The sequence below is a fragment of the Phascolarctos cinereus genome, unplaced genomic scaffold (genome assembly GCF_003287225.1).
Source record: "Phascolarctos cinereus isolate Bilbo 61053 unplaced genomic scaffold, phaCin_HiC Scaffold_2;HRSCAF=192, whole genome shotgun sequence".
In the NCBI taxonomy this organism is placed as follows: Eukaryota; Metazoa; Chordata; class Mammalia; order Diprotodontia; family Phascolarctidae; genus Phascolarctos; species Phascolarctos cinereus.
Window position 1 is genome coordinate 23,963,423 of NW_027555625.1, and position 22,523 is coordinate 23,985,945.

Sequence of the window (22,523 nt, forward strand, 5' to 3'; positions counted from 1 at the left end):
GAGATGTTCGGTGAATTGACGCGCAGGGTCACGCATCAGGTAGCTAAGTGTCGAGCTGTCAGGCCAGCGCTCTAACCACTGCACCACCCCGCTGCCTAACACGAGTCCGAAGGAGGAGATTTACAGAAAGCCTTTGCAACAAGTGCCCATCTCTCAGCCACGTCGAGGTGCCCTTGCAGCCTACTCTTGTTTCTGCCACGGGCGCGACGGAAGCCCTCCATGCCTTTGCCCGGCGCAGGGGAGCTCCCGCTCCTCTCACCCGGCTGCCCCTTGGCAAGTGAAGCCAAGAAGTCACTTCTCGTTCTCTTTACAATTTTGACAGCCAGGGAAATCCCATCAAGACCCGCCCCCTAACTCAGAGCCTTCTTAATACTGATTGGTTGATCCAGATCAGAATGGCAGCCCCTTGGACCAATAGAACCATGAGCAGGACCAGCGCCTGTGTAAACAAACCCCCCCAAGGTACTCCTCGCCCCGGGCTCCTCCCCCACGTGGGGACCGTAATAGCCCCTGGGCCAATCTCAGCTCCGGACTGGCTTAGCCTGGTTTTAGCCAATCGGTGACAGCCTTTCCGTAGTGGTCATGCTCCACCCCGGGGGGGACCCCGCCAGAAAATCAGAGGGTCGGAGCGAGGGGGCGGAATGACGTTTACAACAACCAACCAGCAGCCGGGAAGGGCCAACTGGGGGGGCGGGGAGACACTCGCCTCTGGACCAATTCGAGTCAGGGATTCTCCATCGCTGGGGCTGAACGGCAGCCCCCTCGACCCAATGGGGCCAGCGGGGCGGCGGGCGACGGCCAATAGGGCGGGCGCAGGGGCGGAGCGCGAGGCGAATGTGCCGAGTGTGGTAACGGAGCGAGTGGCATCGGTGGCGACGAGGGCTCTGGAGCTCGGGCTCCCCTCTTGGTGCTTGAGGACCAAGGCGGCGGGGGCAGTGACGGCGACGACGGCGACGGACTCTTGGCGGGCGGAGAAGCCTCTTCTCGGCCCAGGTGAGGAGGGGCCTGAGCGGCGCGCGCTGATCCGCTCCAGCCACTGGGGCGCCCCCCGCCGCGTGCTGCCGGACACGGCGCGCGCCCTACGGCCCCGCGTGCGCGCTCTTGCATGCGCGCCCCTGAGGCAGGTGGGGAGGGGGAGGGCAGCAGCGCGGGCGCGCGCGCGGGCTCTGGGACGGCGGCGTGCGCTCGGGATTCCGCCCCAGCCGGGCTTCCAGGAATGGGGGCGGGGGGTGCCATTGTCACCCCTGGGTTCGCCCTGGATTCGAATCCTTCTTCAGCCAACTACAGTCTCTTATAGCCTTCCTTGGCCTCAGTTTCCTTATCTGTCAAACGGGGAGGCTAGATCCTGGGATCGTAGATTTAGAGCAAGATCTTAGAGGTCACCGGGTCACCTCTCTCTTGATTTTACAGAAGAGGAAACTGAGGCTCAGGACCACAAAGAGGTCTGAGGCAGGATTCGAACCCAGGTCTTTTGAGCTCTTCACTCACTGCACATTGCTGATGATCTCCAAGCGTCTGCCAGCCCCAAACCGTATGATCTCGGTGCTCCATCAATGCGTGTTCATCACTGAAGTCTCCTCCCCAGAGAGGAAAGGGCTCAGGCACCTTTTTTGGGGCGGGAGGGGGGGGGGCTCGGACAGCTCGTCTCTCCCCTCGCCCCAGTCAGTAGGCAGAGACACTGCCTTCTCATGACTCCCTGTGTTCTCTTCTCTTCCTGCAGCCCCTGTGGCTGGCCGGAGCCGGGGTCTCGGGGTCTCGGACTTAGACGCTCCTTCCCCGGCACTCGCTTCTCCTCTCACCTTGCCCCCCTCATCCCCTCCCCCACCCCGGCTTTTCTGATTGGGCGGCCCCAGGCTGGGAGAAATTGACCCGGGTGCTATAAACTGGTAAGAAACAAAACACTGGAACATTGTTGCCTCCTTCCCCCCCCCATACTGCTCCCTTTAAGATGCAGCTGTTCGCATAGCGAGGTGGCCCCCAGTACTGCCTGCTGCTAAGGGTGAGGGGCTGCGGTGTGTGGGGCAGGAAGTCGTTTCTTTGGTTAGTCCAGAAGGTGGGCATGTGCTTTGGCATGAATGGGGGGCAAGGAGAAACAATGTAGTCTGTTGGGCTGGATTCACCTCCCCCTTGCTATGGGCAGCACAGGGTAAGGACCGGGGCATGGCTGTCTGTGGAGACCCTGCGGCCCTGGGGCCCACAGTTTATTTATAGAGACGCTCTTACGTGATCATTCTGAATTTCCTAACTGATTTTGGAGGATCCAAACTGTTCGTTTAGCCACTAGACCATGCCGATTTTTTTAAAAAATGGAATGAAATTTGGAGTGTAGGATAAATAGGAGCCTCATGGGATTTTTCTCTTTTAGTATGTTTGTGAAAACCCTGCATTGTGTTCTTAACCCAATCTCTGCTTTGTCTCTGGTTTTACCAGAGGGATCTAGGATTTCCCTGGGTAGCTGTGGGGATAATAGCCGCTGGGGTGTCATATTTATCACTATCCCAGCTTTTGGGTGGTGGGAAGAATTCCCCTGCTCACTCTCACGTGTATCCCAATGAAAGATAAATGTTAGTAAAACAAAATCAGGAATGCTTGTTCATAATGATTATTGTAAAACAAACGGCATCTGAACAGACTGGCTGGAGGTGACACATGGTCCTGGTGTTCCATATGTTTGAACTGGACACAGTTGAAACCAGCAGTAGGAAAATCGGCTTATGTTAAAAGTACATGTGAAATGCAGGTCTTGGCCTCCAAAGCTACAAAAATTCTAAGACAGGTTTTATCATAAAAAAAGTGTCTGGGCCAGTGGGGTGTGGGGAGGCGTCAGAGTGAGATGCTCCAAGTACTGGGGGGCAGCCACTCTCAGATCTCCAGGCCTTGCAGCCCGCCAACTTACTGGAATTATCCAGCTTATCCCCTGTGCTTAGGCAGTCATTCTCTCCTTGTAGGGAAAGTACTGCATAGCTGTTTAGTTTTTGCTGAATTTTATAAAACCAGTCGTAGGAGCGTAAGTTTAGGGCTGGAAGGGACCAAACTTATTGTTTTACAGATAAAGAAACTGAGGCCCAGAGAAGTTCAGTGACTTCACAACTGTAAGTGGCAGCGTCAGAATTTGAACCCAGGACTTCTCACTCTAAATCCAGGCCTCTTTCTACTTTCCCACATTTGTTAAAGTAATCTCATGTTTGGCTCACAGATATTAGAATATTAACTTAATTCAGCTGAGTTGAAAGTTTTCAAGTCAAACATTTCCCCATGGCCTTGATGAAGGCCATTTTTTTGGACCAGTAGCTAGCCTGTGTAATAGAGACACCATTCTTTTGTACTTCTCTGAACTTCCTTTCCAGCATAACGTTCATTTCATGTTTGCCTATAAAACTTAGATTTCCTTGTCCATGTGACATCTAGAGCACACCATGCCGGTGCCTTATTTTCTCTTGTATTTGTGGAGGTGCTGGAGCCAAGAGTTGTGGTGTTCTTCCTGCTTTTAGAACAATCCCTGAAACAGTACTTTGTGCATAACATCCTCTGGAAAACTAAGGGCGTTGCCTGGGGCCTCCTGGTTGGTCTTGCAGCCTCAGGCCGCACCGTTGAGGCAGCCCTGGTTTCCGCTGTCCTCTGAGACCTTCCTTCCATACACTCTCTGCGTTTCTGCACTTGTTTGTCATTGAACACAATCCCTTTAATTTTCACAAGCCTGTGCTTATGCCTTCCTTGTTCTGCCTTCCCTTTGCTCCACATTCTAAGTCATTCCAGCATTGAGGCTTGTGTGAAAGTGCCAGGAACAGATTTGCTGGGTTTATAGCTTTTCTGAACTTTTGAAGCAGTCAGAGAGTATGATTTGGAAGGGCCTGCCCTAGGCCAGCTAGTCTGGTCTGTACCTGAACGGGTTCTGTGGCCTCTGTGTCCACTGAAGAACCAGTGAGAGCCTCCTGATGCCTCCCATCCCACGTTCGACTTCTGTGGAGCTCTGATTGTTAGGAAGCTTTCCCCTAAGTGTCCTCTGACTCTGCTCTCTTGGGCCAAGTGAAGCAAGCTTGGTCATCTCCGTGGTCTGTTTCCCTCCCCCCGCCCTCAATCTTCTCTTCTCCAGACTAAACGCCCCCAATTCCTTCGACTGATTCTCATATGACATGGTCCTGAGTCCTTGATGCCTTCCTCCAGACAGCCTCCTGCTTAGCAGCTTTTTAAAATGCCGCTTCCCAGCAGGAGTCAGTATTCTATTTCTGCTGTTACCATAAAGTGCTATGGATTACTGCCTCCCTCGTCCCAGACAGTTCCTTTTTTAATGCCACCTATGATCATGTTAGTGTTTTAGGGCTGCCATATCACATACTCTTAGCTCAGACTGAACTTGAAGTCAACTAAAACCTGGAGGTTCCCCCCCTGCCCCAGCTGCTGTGTCTCCATGCTTCCCGTGTCTGATATTTGTGAAATGGACTTTTTGAAATCATGTATAAAATTTTCATTTGTCCTAATTAAATTTAACATATCCATATCACGAAATTGAGCAATTATTTATTCTCATGATGTTCTCTAAGTGTTCTGCATGGGTTAGGCTTGGTTCCCCAGATAGAATGCAAGTTTCTTTACAAGGGTAGAGATCAGGTCTTCACAGGCCTAGCATAATGTTTAGCACATAGTAGGTGCTTACAAAAAATTATGATCAATTAGTGAAAGCTATCTGTCTGTGGAGTATTTGAGTCCTATTCATAATTAAATGTATTTAATTGTTAGAAAACTATTCTTGTCTCTTGCACCAGATATCTAGCTTTAGAGACTATTTTAACTTAATAAGGACATATGTTATTTGTTGCAATTGATTCATTTAAGTTTATATTCCTTAACCATGCTGGATAGGGAAATTTAATTGTTTTTAATATGTATGAGAGAAGCTGTGATAATCCTCTGTATATGTGTCAGTATTAATGAGGCTGTGGGAGAAGTGGCTAATTTTGTTTCCCATAGAAGCAGCTGTGGAGAAACTCTGATTTATACTGATAAATAAGAAGATGTCCAAATTCTCACTTTTTAAATGAACTTCAAAAATTAATTCTAAATGGTGCTCTGAGTGGGAGTGCAGATCAGAATTGAGTTACTGCCGGAAAGATTTTTTAACGGGACTGAACCAGTATGGGAATTAGGGACACAACCTTTTAGAGTTCCTGACAGGGATATGGGAGGGGAACATGTTTGAGAAGGTATCGATGACTTCTGAGGATTGTTAGGCATTCTCTGGAGTACTAACACTTTGGATAACAGACTCCTGCCTCCCAGTTACAAAACATCTCTCATCTCCATGTAGGGAGTGGCCAGTCTGCTGAGTTGGTGTATCAGTGTGTATATTTGGGGCAGATATTTCAAGTCGAGCCAATAAGCTTTTTCAGTCAGTAAACATTATGATGCACCTACTATGTGCTGCGCATTATGTTAAGTGCTAGGGATGCAAAGAAAGGCAAAAACACTTCCTGATCTCAACAGGTTTACAATCTAACAGGAGAGACAGTGTCTCCAAAACGACTACTCCTACTAATATGATCACTGGGATTTCTAGAGAGCTTGAAGGTGGCCCAATTTTATCTTCACAACAGCCCTGGGAGATGGGTGCTATTATTACCTCTGTTTTACCTATGGGGACACTGAGGAAGACAAGACACCACCATAATAAGTGTCTGAGCCTGGATTTGAGCTTTGGTCTTCCTGACGCTGGGTCCAGTGTGCTACCCATTGTACCGGGTGACCACATTTATGTACAGACAGGAGAGATGCAACATAAATTGGTGATAATGACAGAGGGAAGACATTGGGATTAAAGGGAGTGTGGGAGGCATCCTGGGGAAGATGGGATTGTATCTGAGACTTGAAAGAAGCCAGAGGAGCATTCCAGGCACGGGGAATGGGCAGCAAAAATGCATGGCACCTGGAGATTGTGCGAGGAAGAGCAAGGCAGTCACCAGTATCGCTGGATCAAAGAGTATTCAGAGGAGAGTAACTAAGCGCCTACTACGTGCCAGGTACTGTGCTAAGTAAGGAAGTAAGGTATGAGAAGACGTCAAGGAGAGGAAGGACCAGGTAGGAAAGGCTTTAAAAGCCAAATGGAGGATTTTATATTTTGCTCCTGGGGGAGATAAGGAGTCATTGAACTTGACTGAATAGGACATGGACATATTCAGACCTCTGATAGCCAAGGAGAGGATGTCCTGGAGTGGGGAGAGACCAACCAGCACATAACGGTAGTGGTCCAGGCATGAAGTGAGGAGGGGCTGCTCTAGACTGGTGGCACTGTCAGAGGAGAGAAGGGGCACATGTGAGAGGTGTTAAGAGGATAGACTCGGTAGGAGTTGGTAACAGATTGGAAATGGGAGGGAGAGAGAGGGAGGGGTCAAGGAAAACACTGAGGTTTTGAGTCTGGTTAACTGGTAGGATAATGGTGCCCTTGACAGAAACAGGAAGAGAGAAAGGTTTTGGGGAAAAGAACATTAGTTCAGTTTTGAAGTATTTGGTTTAAGATGTTTGGGATCCAGTTCAGCATGTCCAGTAGACATCTTGGTGTAATGCCAGAGTGGAGGCCAGCCAAGAGGTTCCAGCTTAGTAAATGGATCTGAGAATCAAAACCAGAGATGATCATTGAATCCATTGGAGCTGATGTGATCACCACTTGAAATAGTGTAGAAGGAGAAGAGAAGAGGGCCCAGGACAGAGCCCTGAGAGACACTGCTCTAGATGAAGATCCAGCAAAGGAGACTGAGAAGGAGTGGTCAGACAGGTAGGAGTAGAACCAGGAGAGAGAGGTGTCCTGAAGACCTAGAGAGAAGAAGGTGCCAAGGGGAAGAGAGTGATAGTGTTCGAGGTTGTAGAGAGGTCAGGAAGGATGAGGATTGGGAAAAGGCCATTGGATTGGCCAAAATTAAGAGGCCACTGGTAATTTTGGAGAGGGCAGTTTCTTTTGAATGATAAACTCAGAAGCCAGATTGTAGAGAGTTCAAAAGAGAGGGAGAGGAAGTGGAGGCACCTATTGCAGATGGCTTTCTCTGGTAGAAAGGGATGTGGATGGATGGGACAGTGGAGGGGGTTTGAGGATGAGGGAGACACAGGCATGTTGGTAGGGAGTAGGAGAGCAGCTGGTAGACAGGGAGAAACTGAAGATAAGTGAGTGGGGGTGAGAAGGGGCATCGGCGGGAGGAGATGGGGTTGACTGTTGGGCTTGTGGAAGGTTGGCTTGGCAAGGACAAGGGTTCTCTGCCGTTTGTGAAGCTGTATGTCAAAGGTCTGATGCACACAGAAAGCTTCCAGAATTGTAAATGACCATCAATTCTCAATCAGTGACAGTCAATTCTATTGCAAAAGGAACTCTGTGTGATTATTAATGAATTAACTTACTGACTTTTGAAATGGATAGGACTCTCCCTCTCTTCCTCCTGCCCATAAAACTGATTTAATTTTCCTTTTATGTGGCATTTGCTCAGCTGTCGGTTGGACAGTCCCATCTGGAGGGCCTGTAGATGTTTAAAAGCAGCATGCTCAGAGAGCTTGTTGTCCTTCCCCTCTTCCAGCCCTCCTCTATTTCTAAGTCCCCTGTTACTGTTGAGGGTTCCACTGTCCTTGTTTCCATTGGCTGAGCTTCACAAGTTGAATATTTTTGACTGTTCCTTCCTCATCTCTCTTCATTTCCATCCCTTAGAATGGATCCTTGACTTCCCTCAAGTGCCGCTTCTGATGGCAAGTCCTAGCCTGATCTCTCCCCCTTACTCCAGCCTGCTTTGTGTAGGCTTTTATTTGCTTGTCTATGTTCATGTGTTAGCCCAGTAAAGGGTCTAAGCTTCTTGAGGGCAAGGATGTTTCACTTTGGCTTGTTTCCCCAGTGCATTGTGCCAGGGTCCCTGGACCTCTGATTGACTCACTCATCATTTCTAGCCTGACTTCACCTTTTTTCTTCATGCTTTGCTCTGGTGATCCAGGCTTCACCTACTGCCGGCTAAGTCACTGACCCACTATGGGTCCCTGGGCTTCCAGTTGACCATTCCTAGCCCAGCCTGGCCCTCCATGCTGCTGTTCTCCCAACTGTCTTCTCAACATGCTGCCATTGGCTCTGACAGCAGTAACCAAATCATCTTTACCATTTCTGGAAAGAACATGTCAAATCATTGCTCTGTGACTGTACTTACTATTCCCATGACTTTACTCACCAAAATACACTCCTGTCCCCCACCCTCCCAGATGGGTAGTCTTCTGTTGTTAGAATGTAAACTCTTTGAGAACAGTGCCTGACTGACTTTTTCTGTTTGTATTATTAGTGCTTAGCATAACACCTGGCACGTAATGAGTACCTGATAGATGCTGGTTGAATGAATAAGTGAAAGTGTTACTTTTATTTAATGAAGAAAACCCGTATGCTTTCTCCTAGAAGACCCTAAAATAATAGGCACATGAGGTTTTTAAAAAAAGTTTTCAAATGTTAAGTAACGTTTCAGTTACAGAGTAACAGGAATGGGTTTTGAGAAGCAGCACACTTAGCTGTTGTACCAAGCTGGTTGTTTGGCCATCTGCAACCCAAAGCAAAAATGGTACCTGTTTCTCTGGAATTGTGCCACTTCAAGGATTAAATTTTTAAAATTTGATATTTAGGACCTACTGTGTGCAAGGTGCTGGGCTTTGCTCTGAGAGGGAGGGGGGTGTCATTGAAAACATTTGAGCAGGCCCTGTGTGGTGACCAGAACTCTCAGGAAGCACAATTAATCCACCAGGGGCATGCTGAGAGTGAATTGGACAGAGTTTATGCTTAGATCCAATTCTAGTGGGCATGATTGAGCCCTCTTCTCTTCTCCCTCTGTCTGTCTCGCTTGGTGATCTCATCAGCTCCCATGGATTCAGTGAGCATCTTTATGCTGCTGACTCCCACTTCTCCTTACCCAGCTCTGACATCTGACCTCTTTACGAGCTTCCACTCTCCCATTTCCACCTGCCTACCTGGCATCTGGAACTGGATGCTGCTGAACTCCTCACCTCTGCCCCAATCTTGCCCTCTTCCCAGCTTCCCTGTTGTTGTCAAGGGCCTCACCATCTTCCCAGTCACCAAGCTTGTATCTTTGGGCAGATCATCACCGCTCCTCCCTCTCACCCCCATATCCAGTCTGCCACTGTATCCTGTCTGTTCCACCCCGATTACTTCTATGACCAAATGTCAAATCCTGTTTGGTCTCAAAGCCATTCATAACCTGGTCCTTTCCTACCTTGCCAGGCTTCTCCCACCTCCTCACATACTCTGTGATCTGGTGACACTGGCTTTCTGGCTGTTCTGGAATAGGACACTATGCCTCCCAACTCTGGGCCTTTTCTCTGGCCGTCCTCCAGGCCTGAAAGGCTCTCCCTCCTCGTCTCCCTGGCTTCCTTCAAGTCTCAGCTAACATCCCACCTTTTGTGAGAAGCCCCTCCCGGTTCTCCATGAAAAGCTTAAGACATGTCTGTTGACTTAGCCAGTGTAATGAAGCAAAAATTTGCTTTCTCTTGTTCTTCTGTAGCTCATGAATTCGATACAAGAAAACTTGAAACAGGAACACTATAGAAGTGGCATGTTTTTGTTAACTGACAGTTACATCCTTGCTTCAGAAGTTGAGAGATAGCACTCCAGGATGCCTTTTTATCCCATTTTCCCGCCTTAGTTAGCAATGTCTGCCAAATATAATTGACTTTTTCTTTGGTGATTCAGGATTGAGGTGCCTGAGGGTCACCATCACGAAGATCCTTAAAGATGATCAATCCTGGAATGTAGAAGGATGGGATATTGACCCACATTTTGGCCCAAGAATCTCCCTTAAGTCCTTGGTAAAACTTGTTCCTTGTTACTTATCTCTTTCCTCTTAAAGTTTGAGCCAAGAATGTTACAGGGAAACAACCCAAGAAATGAAAGATTTTCCTTTTTAATTGAATATCTGCATCTAATTTATCAAGATAAAATGTACCATCCTTGGCTTAACCCCTAGAGAAAGAAGCAATCTTATTTTTGTGCTGGGTGTGAATAACCCATATGACAAAAACACAATTCCTGGAAAATGTAGTAGTTGAGAAGTGCTAGAAATATGCAAACTGGAGCAAAAAGACAATGGAAAATTCAACCTCTAGTGCTAGCATATGAAATTGATGTAATGATTGGCCTTGTTATCAGTGACACCCCAGAGTCCCCTTTTCACATTCGAGCTGCTGAGAGAGAGAGTGTGGCTAAAATCAACCCCCTGTTAAATGGAGTATTTGCGGAATCAAGGATACTGAGAACCGTTTTGTATATTCACTCTATCTAGTTTGGTATTTGATGTTACCAGTAAACTTTTGTTGTGTTTAATTTATGGCTTCACAAGATGGATGATTTAGAGCTAGGCCAACCCTTCCATTTTATAGAAGACACTGAGGCTCGCCTAGGTGAAGTGGCCTAGGATTCAAACTCAGGCCCTCCGACTCCAGGCCTTGAAGCATGTCCACCGGGCTCTGCTTGTTTTTTCTCATTAGAATCTTTGCTCTGTTGAAGACGTTGTGGTGCCATTGGAAGAGTGCTAAATTTTGAGACTGAAGACCCTGCCATGGCGCTCACAGCGTGGGCCAACTTGGGTGGCCCCTGAGCCTCAGTTTCCTCATCTGTAAAATAAATGGGTTGGACTAGATGGCTTGTGAGGCCCCGTCCTGCTGTGATGCTGAGATTGTAGGATGGGTACCTAGCATATTGTAGGATGGGTACCTAGCATATTGTAGAAATGGTCAGTAATTCTCAAAGGCGTAGCATGGAGGGTAAGAGAGAGAACTGTGGTTATGTAATGATAATAGTTAACTTTTACATCAAAGCTCTTAATGCATTTGATTCTCACAACAGTCCTATGAGGGAGGTTCTAATACTTTTAAAATGGAAAAAACAACCTTCCCTGCGGGACTTTGTGTCTTCTTGTTTTAAAACTAGAGGAGAGAGGAAAGCAGAGGCCACACCTGCCACTTTCTGGGAAGAGTTTTGCTTCAGCCAGTTTTTCTTGTCTGTTTACTTTCCTGTGATAGAGCCTCTCAACTTCGTTGCTCTGCTGTTGTTAGATTCAGAAATGGCGATGGGAGGCTGGAGCTGGCCTGGTGTCTAGACACATCAGGCACGCTGTTCAGACCAAGGAGGGTGACGTTGTCATTGGGGCTGGTGCCCACAGGAGCTCTCCAGGAGCTCCACGTGTCGCATGAAGGGGTTCAATTATCTTCTTGAGGTCGGGTGGGAAACCCAGGATACAATTCCAGGGTGGAACTCCAACCACAATAACAGGGGTCATGGCCAGGTTCTATTTTCCTTCCAGGATCTCAGGCAGTTGTTCAGGTCCCTGAAGGCTGGGGAGAGCCAGGTTTCTTTTGGTGATTGCTTCTGTAAGATATTGTGGTTCCTGCCGTTAGAGCCCACCCTGCGCTTCCTCTGCCCCTCTTCCGGGGGGGCTTCTTGGGGTTTTTTACCCACTCATGTAGCAGGGGGCCAAGCACAGCTTTCAGAAGCACCTTCGATCTTAGGAATGTAGGTCTCTCTTTAGAATGCTGTTGAGACACTTGCCAGAGGCTTCCCTTCAGCCACAATATTTCCCGGAGCCTGTGTCTGGCCAGTGTGCCATTTCATGGAGAGCCCTTAGTCACAGTCATTGTCATCTGGTTCTCACGGTGCTTGAGCCGGTGTCACAGAGTGACCCAGATTACTAGGCACTTAGTGGGTGGGCGTGGTTCTCTTTCTGAAAGTCGCTTTTTAATAATGAGTCTTGACCAAGTATTCTTGACCTTAGTCTTGTGGGTTGATGATAACATCACAACCCAGTCAGGAGAAGCTGTTTACCTAATGTGCTTATTAAGGCTCAAAACTGGGGGGGGGGGACGGAGGCTGCCTTGACTTGTGATGTTAATTGAATTATGTCTCCTAATGAAAATGGGGAGTGGTTTCAGGGGCATTGCTGTCTCAGGTCAGGAGTCAGGACTCACAGAGTGCTCTGGATTCACCAGGTGTTTTTTATTGAGTACCTGGCGTGTGCCCAGGGAGCACAGACGTAGGAGCTTACATAGCTGCGCATGGATGGAACAGGGAGAGCCTGGGGGAGGCTCCCATCTAAGCTCTGGGGCCTGACCACAAAGGCACTTTGCACATTCGCAAGCTGCAGTGTGGCCTTCATGTTCTAGTCATTCAGCATAAGCCAGTCCTTGTGAAGTGGCAGGAGAAGACTCAAGTTCTTAGGTTACTAAGGAGACGTCATTAGGGTCATTTTGGCTGCTGATTAACGTTGTAGTTTGTTTGAAAGGATGTAATTAGAACTGCATTTCTTAATTTCTTTTATTGGCTATGTCATTGATTCATTCTGCGACCGTATTAACAATTCTTTAGCTGGCTTAAAACTTGCTTGTTTTTTTTAAATTTTTTTTAACATAAGTTAGTTGTCAAGGCAGGACCCATTTGTGAAAGGGTTGCGTTTAGGGTGACAAAAAAGTGTTTTGAAATTCAAAATGTATTTTCTAATTAAAAAGAGGTATAATTCCAGTCCAGCTATCATTTGTCGAGGTCTGTTATTTGAACTGCAGCCTGAGGATATAAATAGATAAAGAATTTGTTAAGTTCTTACTGTGTGCCAGCCACTGAGAATACAAAGACAAGCAAAAAGATAGTCCCTGCCTTCAGGAGGCTTGCATTCGCACGGGTGAAGACTGCGCATAAAAATCAGTCAACAAGCATTTATTAAGCACCTCCTTTGTACCAAAGAAAAATGAGAAGTGGGCCAGGTAGAGTCTGGATGGAGCAAGGAGCAAGGTGAAGGCCCGGCTACCCGGGGCACTTCCTTCATTGGAGATCGTCTGGAGGAATTCTCCAGTCAGAGACGTGGACTGCAGGGTCAGAGGCATCTTTAAGGGAAGAATAGTGTTGGGGCAGAGGTGAAGTCCAGAGAGTCAGGAGAGGACCCAGGAGAAGATATATAGACACCGCCCCCCCCCCAAAAAAAGAAAAAAAAAACACCACCCAGACAGAGTTGCTGCTCTAAAAGAACTTGGATTCTGCTGTGTAAACCAAAAGGTGTATGCTTGATGACTTGAGACTGTGCCTCAAGCAGGGGCCTTCCCCACAGGGCAGCGTCCTAAAGAAGGCTGGACATTCTCAGAAGTGGAGGTGAAGAGGAAGTGCTGGAGCTGGGGCATGCCCCTGAGGCGGGCAGTATGCTGAGGCAGAGGTGTCGGAGGAGAAAGTGGGCCAGTTTACCTCAAAGGCTGAGCGTGGGCAGGGGAGTGATGTGCAGTAAGGACTTGGTAGTTAGGTTTCCAGGCCAGGCCCTGGAAGCCTGTTGCCCCCTCATGTCACAGTTTGTGGTCCTGGGAGCTGTGGGCCAGGGGGTACAGGAAGGAGGAGGGAGAGAATGGCCCCCCCTTTTCAAATGCAGCCGGTTGGTTTCTGGCTCTTTCTCCCTAGGCGTCCTCCTGCCCCTGCTGAACCACAGTATCACTGGGCTCTGTAGGTTATTAGAAACAGCTAGCTTGCCCCAGAGACTTCTGGCTCCTCCTATGATTGAACTATTCGAAGATAATGAGTATGGTTTTAAAGATAATTCTATTGAATGCAAATGAATCTCTGATTGGTAGAATTTCAGACAGTATCAGGGAAGAGATTTTTGGGGACAGGGAAGGCTGCCCCTTATTTGAGAGTCTGGACCTTTCCTTCCTACTCATCTTAGCTACCGTACTCCATTGCTTTGGAACCCAGAAGTTATCTAAAAGTTGTATGCTTTCATAATGACTTCATGGCAGTGAGGCCTCAGATGGTTTGTGGGGAGAAGGGAGGCACGAGAGTAGAGTTTGGAATTTTTGGAAAGTTACCTGTTCCCTACCAAGTTAGTCAAAGGGCCCTTGGTTAGTGGAATGATTGATGCACTGATCCAAAGGGGAGTTGCTAGCTATGTAATATTACATGAGTTTCAGTACCATTCTCTTCCAAGATTCAGTCAAAGTTGTCTTTCTTTAAGAAAGCTCACTGGGGAACCCTGAACAACTCCTCTTACTTATGTGTTTATCATACTGTGTCTGTTCACCTTAGTAAATTCTTTTTTCCTGAAATGCCTGCTTGCCTGTGCATCAAATATTTTCATTCATGAAGTTCCTACAGTCGTACTCTTCTTTCACACAAATACTGCAAATGGGAAGAAAGATACTGCTTTCTTTTCATTTCCTTCTTAATTACATTTATGTCAAGGCAGTTCATTAATTGCGGCATTTTGAACCCCACCGAGAAGAACTCAGTTGTATTTTTAGGTTGTGGATTCTTTGTGTGTTCAAATAGTTGTGGCGGTGGCATTGTTTTCTGTGTATTTCTCTCTTATGTTTATGTATATTCTCGCTTTTCTTTAAAAGTAAAAACTGTGTTTAAGCCCTCTTTTGTCAAGCCCCCCCACCCCCACCCCAACATCACCATGTGCTGATGTTTTCTTTGAAGGCAGTGTGTTGGAATGGAAAAATGCTGGCCAAAGAGTCAGGAGAGACCTGACTTCCAGCTCCACCTCCTCCTCTTAGCCTCTTCCCCTGTGACTAAGCCTGCTGTTTTGTTACCTTCAAAAGCGGTGAGACTAATCGTGCTAACCTTATAGGGCTTTTGTAAAAACAAAAAAGATTATGTTTATAAAGCATTTTGCAGACCTTCAGGTGTTACATAAATGCTGCAGCCTGGGTCCAGCTCTGTAGGAGGCTAGATTCAATTTAGGAACATTTATCAAACCCATGATACAGTGAAGGTGCCAGAGAAAATGATAAGTGAAAGATTCCTTGTCCTTAAGGAGCTTATGTTCTGATGTGGGAGGAGAATATGACGTAGGAATAAGTAACTGAAAGGTGATCTGAAGAGTCAGAGAACAGAGTTGGGGAAGGAAGGCTTCCCAAGTCCTGGCTGAGCAGAGGTCCAGAAATTTTGGAGGCAGAGTAGGGTAGAGATGGCATGGCTGGCGTGGCAAACTGTTTGGGTGACTTTACGGAGTATCTGGTTTGGCTTGAATCAAGAATATGTGAAGAGGAGTAATAGGACGTGAGCCCAGAGAGGTCAGTGGCAGCCAGCTCCTGGAGAGCTTCAAACACCAGGCACAGGGTTTGTATTTTAATCTGGGGGGGGAAGGACACCTGCAGCCTCAAGGCCACGTATGGTTCCCCACCTCTGATCTAGAGGTTCCAGGGAGCAGCTGGAGGTTCTTGGAAGGGCGGTACCGCAGTGAACCTTGTTCCCTACGTTGATTCCTTTGGCATCTGTGAGTGAGAGTGATTGGAGAGGATGGAGGCTGAAGGTGGAGAGACCTCTGGGGGGCTGTTACAACTGTCCAGGTGAGGGATGATGGGGGCCTGAACATTGAGGAGGGAAGTGTCATTGATAGGGCCTGACAGCTAATGCTTTGGGAGGGAGGACATCGAGGTTTCATACCTGGGTGCTAGTCTCAATTAGAAATCAGAAACTTTGGAAGATGCATAGAATATGAGGGAAAATCATTACCTGTGTTTTTGACTAATTGAGTTTGTGAGTCCAATGGGTTAACAAGTCAGGAAGTTGAATATGTGTGGGAGCTGAAATTCCAATGAGAATATTTTTGGGGCTCTCTGTATAGATTGGGGCATCATTTGCATGGACATAATAGAACTCCTGAGAATGGATGGGAACACAGAGAGTCAGTCAACGAGTATTTACTGAGCCCTTGCACTATGCTGGGGACAAGGTGGGCTAAATGCTGGAAATACAAGAAAAACAAAAAGTGATGTAAACATAATGTAAGCCCTCAAGGAGCTTACATTCTAGTAGAGAAGACAACGTGGACAAAATTTTTCACTTGTACAGTTGTATGGAGTGTGATGAGAGAAGAGAAAGTGCCCCGGGACAGAACATTCATTGGGAGATCCCAACACTTCAAGGGCTGCAGCAGTGAAGACTGAGAAGGAATGATGAGATAAGTAGGAGAACCATCGTGGACATTGGGGAGGGAGATGGTGTCCAGAGGAGGAGATAGTGGAGGGTCAGACGCCAAAGGCTGAGAAAGGATGGTTGAGCTTGGCAGTGAAAGGGTAGGGGTATCAGGCAGTAGCTTGAGGGGATGGTGAGATTAAGAATGAGGCAGCAGGGAAGGAGCCAGTACTTAGGGAGAAACTGAAGGTGAGAGAGAGGGAATGGATGGAGCTAGCATGGGAACAAGGGTGCATGTGAAGGAGACACCCTTAGTAAGGAAGAGGACCACTGAGGAGAGGGTGAGTGCAGATGCCAGGGGAGTTGTGGTATGGAGGGGGGCAGGAGAGAGCTCGGCAGGGACCCTCAGTTTAACAGATTTTTTTTTATTATGAACTTGACAGATATCAAAGATCCTGTGTGAGCGCATATTATGTGGTTATACTTATATTAAATTTAACTGAAGAGTGACAAAACTATCCTGTTTGTGGCTCCTTCTGAACTTTAAGGTTGGCCCTGTCCTCTGCACTCTATGGGCTAGTCCCCTTAGCCTGCTACCATATTCAAACCTCTCATTATTTAGTAAATCAACTCTAATCAACTCCCATCCCAATTCATTAAATGATATTTATTTGATAAACTACGGATAGGTGGCACGGTGGATAGAGCTCCAGCCTTGGAATCAGGAGGACTTGAGTTCAAATGCGCCTCAGATACTTGACACTTACTAAGTGTGTGACCCTGGGCAAGTCATTAACCCCGATTTCCTCAGCAAAAAGCAAAAAAAAAAAAAAAAACACCAAAATCAAAAAACTTTCCATATAAGCAGTCCTCCTTATCTCTCTCTCTCTAGGGCAAAACCTTGAATCTCCTAAGTTTAAAGTAAACTTGAAAGCCACTGGCTATACAGTTTATTAGCAGTGTAATAAATAAGACAAAGACATCAATAATTATTTGTGGTGTTTCCACTGTGAGAACTCTCCTGGAGCACCTCTAACCATCACTTCACTGCGGATGTCTCAGTCCTGGAATACAGCTTTCTCAGGAGAGCAACCAGAGCTTTTCAAGAATTCTCTTCCTAATGTTTATTCTCAGGAGAGAGTCGCAGCCGTCTTGGTGGCCTGTGCTTATGATTCCTGCTGCTGGGGGAGGCTGGGGCTGGGTGTTGCTGGAGCAGGGACTGGCTTTGTTTTTCTGTTCATACTTAGCATTTACCACAGTGCTTTGCACATGGTGAACACTCAGTAAATGCTTGTATGTTTACTCAGTGAATACTGTCAGAAACAATTTTTTTTTTTGCATCTAACACTAGGATTCTTAGGATGCTGTGGCAAAAGCATGTGGTAATGAATCTTTAAAAAAACAAAAATATTCAGCGACATCTAAATTTCCCTCTGTATCTTTACCCTTCCTTTCTTGTCTCAATCCATTTCATATAACAAAGAATTTTTTTAAAATAGAGAGGAAAAAAGTTGAGCAAAACCAGTTCATACGTTGAATAAATCCAGCATTATATGCTGTGTGCCCCTTGGGCCCATTCCATTTCTTGCCCCTGCTGTGTAAGGGAGTGGGGAAATGTCTTTTCATATCTGTTCTTTGCAGCCAGCCTTGTGCTTTGGCATTTTGTACCATTTGTTTTTGATTGTTTTGGGGTGGTTGTTTTTTTTCTTTTACTTTGTTGTGGCCGTTTTATGTATAATATATATATATATATATATATATATATGTATATATATATATATATGTATGTATGTATGTATGTATGTATATATATATATGTATATATATATATGTATATATATGTATGTATATATATGTATATATATGTATGTATATATATGTATGTATGTATGTATATTCCCCCCCACCTTGGCTCTGCTGACTTCACTTTGTTTCAGTTAATGTAAGTCATTCCGTTCCCTGTATTCATCATACTCGTCTTTCTAATGACAGTAATATTGCGTTTCATTTATGTACCACAATTAGTTTATTAGCCATTCTCCCTCTACTTGATAGGCGTCTTCTTTGTTTCTAGAGCTTTGCTCCCAAGAAAAGTGTTTGTTTTTGTCAGCGACGTCGTTGGGGTGTACGCCTCACTGTGCCAACTCTGGGGTAAGAAGGTATTGTCATTTTAGTCATTTTATTTGCCTCCTTCCAAATTGCTTTCCAGAATGGTCGTACTAATTCATAATTCCCCCAGCTGTGTATCAGTGGGCCGTTCTACAACCCTTCCAACACTGATTATTCCCATCTTTGTCATCTTTGCCGATTTGCTCTGTGTGAATCGAAACTTCATGGTTTCTCTTATTAGTAGTGATTTGTCGGTCAACAAGCATTTGTTAAGCACCTACTGTGTGCAGGTGCCATGCTAAATGCTGATGATACAAAGAAAGGCAAAAACAGTCCCTGACCCTAAGGAGCCTGCAGTCACATGGGGGGAACACCCTGCAGACAGCTGTACAAACAAGATAAGTGCAGGATAAATTGGAGCTAATCAGTAGGGGAAGACAGTAGCATTGAGGGGAGAAGGAAAGGCCTCTTGTAGAAAGTGGGAGCATAATAGATCTTCTTTAACGTCATTCCATTGATAAAATGGTGTCAGTTTCTTTTCTCCCCCATTTTTTATTAATTTATTTTTAATTTTCAACATTCACTTCCACAGGATTTTGAGTTCCAAATTTCCTCCTGATCTCGCCTCTCCCTCCACCCCAAGACCGTGCATTCTAAATACCCCTTCTCCTAATCTGTCCTCCCTTCAATCACTTCCCTCTTCTCTTATCCCCTTCTCCTCCTGTTTTCCTGCAGGGCAAGATAGATATCTGTACCACATTGCTTGTATATCTTATTTCCCAGTTGAATGTAAAAACAATTTTTAACATTTGTTTTTAAAACTTTAAATTCCAGATTCTCTACCTTCCTCCTTGCCCGCCCATCCACCCTCCTTGAGAAGGCAAACAGCTCAATATAGGTTATACATGGGAGTCATGTTGTGAAAAACTAACTATATTTCCCTTCATCCTATCCCAACCCCCCCCCGTTTATTCTATTCTTTCTTTTGACCGTCCCTCCTCAGAAGTGTTTGCTTCTGATTACCCCCTTCTCCAGTCTGCCTTCCTCTCTGTCATCTCCCTGCTCTCTTATCCCTTCTCCCCCCCCCATTTTCCTGTAGGGTAAGATAGATTTCCATACCCAATTGAGTGTGTATGTTATTCCCTCCTTAAGCCAAATTCGATGAGAATAAGATTCACCCATTCCCTCTCACTTTCCCCTATATCCTCTCCACTGTAAAAGCTTTTTCTTGTTTTATGTGAGATAATTTACCCCATTCTACCTCTCCCTTTCTCCTTCTCCCAGTATGATCCTCTATTACCCCTTAATTTTATTTTTAGATATCACCCCTTCTCACCCTGTGCCCTCTGTCTATCTATCTAAAACATATATCCATATATTTTTTCCCTCCAACTCCCCTAATACTGACAAAGGTCTCATGAGTTACAAATATCATCTTTCCATGTAGGAATGTAAACAGTTCAACTTTAATAAGTCCCTTATGATTTGTCTTTCCTGTTTATCTTTTCATGCTTTTCTTGAGTATTATATTTGAAAATCAGATTTTCTATTCAGCTCTGGTCTTTTCATCAAGAATGCTTGAAAGTCCTCTATTTCACTGAATGTCCATTTTTTCCCCTGAAGGATTATACTCAGTTTTGCTGGGTAGGTGATTCTTGGCTGTAATCCTGTCCCCTTTGACCTCCAGAATATTATATTCCAAGCCCTCCAGTCCCTTAATGTAGAAGCTGCTAAATCTAGTGTTATCCTGATTGTCTTTCCACAATACTTGAATTGTTTCTTTCTGGCTACTTGCAATATTTTCTCCTTGATCTGAGAACTCTGGAATTTGGCTATAATATTCCTAGGAGTTTTCTTTTGGGGACCTCTTTCAGGAGGTGATCAGTGGATTCTTTCTATTTCTATATTACCTTATGGTGCTAGAATATCAGAGCAGTTTTCTTTTTGTAATTTCTTGAAAGATGACGTCTAGGCTGTTCTTTTGATCATGGCTTTCAGGTAGTCCAATAATTTTTAAATTCTCTCTCCTGGATCTATTTTCCAGGCCAGTTGTTTTTCCAGTGTAATTGAAAGGATTATGTACTGCGCAGTTTCAATTTAGGTTTGGATCTCAAGATATAATGACATGTACTCAGTGTAATCTTAACAAATTATCACATTTATTTTACAATGATTAATAGTGATTAAAGCAAAACACACACATAAAGATAAGAAAAGCATTCAATATAATAAGTAATAATCAAAATAAAGAAAAGGGGGAATGAGAAAAGAAATGATACACACTCACTGACCAGCAGAGCTCAAATATCTAATAGACCAGGGAGACTGAAGGACGGCCAAGAGGTTTTGGTCAGGGAGGCAACAGAGTGGCGTTGCGTTCTGACTCAACAGAAGCCGTGCACGCGTCCCGCTTCTGAACGGAACAGAGATTCAGCGTCCCTGTCTCTGACATCAAAGTACTCCACAAGTCCCCTTTCAGATGACTCCTTTTTATATCTGTGTAAACCAGGGAAAAACAATCTTGATGTCTTGTGTTGTGTACGTATCCTTGGCGCTCAGGTCCAGGCACACACACATCTTAACAAAGGTTGGGGCTTGATCAGAGCCCCAAATATCTGTTTGTTGTATAAGTCTCCAAGGAGTGATCAATTCCTTGGACAGTTACACACCTTTCTCAAGAAAAAATGTTCCTTGAGATGAATTGCTTTCCCAGGTAACGTAGTTTGTTGGTTATTTAATGTTCCATCTCCATAGTCACCTCCGCCATGCATGGTAACTCCCATTTATCTTTATGTCAGGTCATGAGGCAGTTACAGAGGGGGCTGGGGAGGATCTATCCTCCTCAATTTCCCTTACATCCAATGACAAATTTCACATTGTGTTCTATTTTTTCATTCCTTTGGTTTTATTTTACAATGGCTTAATTTCTCATCAAATCACTAGCTTCCATTTGCTCCATTCTAATTTTTTTTTTTCCTTTTTGGTGAGGCAGTGGTGTTAAGTGACTTGCCCAGGGTCCACAGCTTGGTAAGTGTCATGTGTCTGAGGTCAGATTTGAACTCAGGTCCTCCTGACTCCAAGGCCAGAGCTTATCCACCGTGCTACCTAGTTGCCCCTCTATTCTAATTTTTAAGGAAGTATTTTCTTCAGCGAGCTTTTGGACTTTCGTTTCCATGTGGCCAATTCTGCTTTTTATGGCATTCTTCTCCTTGTTGGCTTTTTGGACCTCTTGCCATTTGGGTTAGGCTATTTTTTAAGGTGTTATTTTCTTCAATATTTTTTGGGGGGTCTCCTTTAGCAAGCTGTTGACTTGTTTTTCATGATTTTCTTGCATTTTTCTCTACTTCTCTTACTTCTCAAAATCCTTTTTAAGTTCTTCCATGGCATGGGACTGATTCATATTTTTCTTGGAGGCTTTGGATGTAGGAGCTTTGACTTTGTTGTCTTCTTCTGGCTGTATGTTTTGATCTTCTTTGTCACCAAAGATTCTATGGTCTGACTTTTTTTGTGAAGTTTACTCATTTTCCCAGCCAATTACTTGAGTTTTAAACTCTTTGTTAAGGTAGGGGTCTACTTCTAGTGTGGAGAATGTATGACAATATCCCAAGCTTCAGGGGTTTTGTGCAACTATTTTCTTTTTTTTTCTTTAAATTTTTATTAATTTATTTTGATTTATCAACAATCACTTCTATATGCTTTTGAGTTTAAAATTTTTCTCCCCCTTCCTCTCCACCAGCCTCCCCAAGACAGCACACAATCTGATATAGGCTATACATTTACATTCCTATTAAACATATTTTCACATTAGTGAAGTTGTAAGTAAAAATTAAAACCAATAGGAGGAACCATCAGAAAGAGGAAACAAAACTCAACAGAAGAGGAAAAAAAAATGATAGTGATTCAACTTCCATAATTCTTTCTTTGGATGTGTATAGCATTTTCCATCACAAGGGCCTCGGGAGATGTCTTAGATCCTTGTAATGCTGAGAAGGGTTAAGTTTATCAATATTAGTCATTGCACAACGTGGCTGTTATTGTGTACAATGTTCTCTTGGTTCTGCTCACTTCACTCAGCATCAGACCATACAAGTCTTTCCAGGTTTTTCTGAAGTCAGCCTAGTCATCATTTCTTATAGCGCAGTAGTATTCCATGGCATTCATATACCACAACTTGTTCAGCCATTCCCCAGTTGATAGGCATCCTCTCAATTTCAAATTCTTTGCCACCACAAAAAGAACTGCTATGAATATTTTTGTACATGTGGGTCCTTTTCCCATTTGTCTTATCTCTTTGGGATATAGCCCTACTATTGCTGGGTCAAAGGGTATGCACATTTTTATAGCCCTTTGGGCATAGTTCCAAATTGTTTTCCAAAATGGTTGGAATGCATTAGTGTTCCAGTTTTCCCACATCTTCTCCAACATTTATCATTTTCCTGTTTTGTCATGTTGGCCAATCTGATAGGTGTGATGTGGTACCTCAGAGTTGTTTTGATTTGCATTTCTCTAATCA

General features: G+C 45.1%; 1 protein-coding gene across 2 annotated transcripts in view; it reads left to right on the forward strand.

Annotated features, from left to right (window-relative positions):
* The first annotated feature begins 787 nt into the window (after window positions 1–787).
* Window positions 788–22,523, forward strand: part of PAIP2B (poly(A) binding protein interacting protein 2B) — a 70,554-nt gene continuing 48,818 nt past the window's right edge. The window contains exon 1 of one of the 2 annotated variants that reach the window (XM_021001101.2): window positions 788–993. The gene's annotated coding sequence lies outside the window, so the exon portion shown is untranslated. The remainder of the gene's footprint in view (window positions 994–22,523) is intronic. The other variant, XM_021001100.2, reaches the window with a different exon arrangement.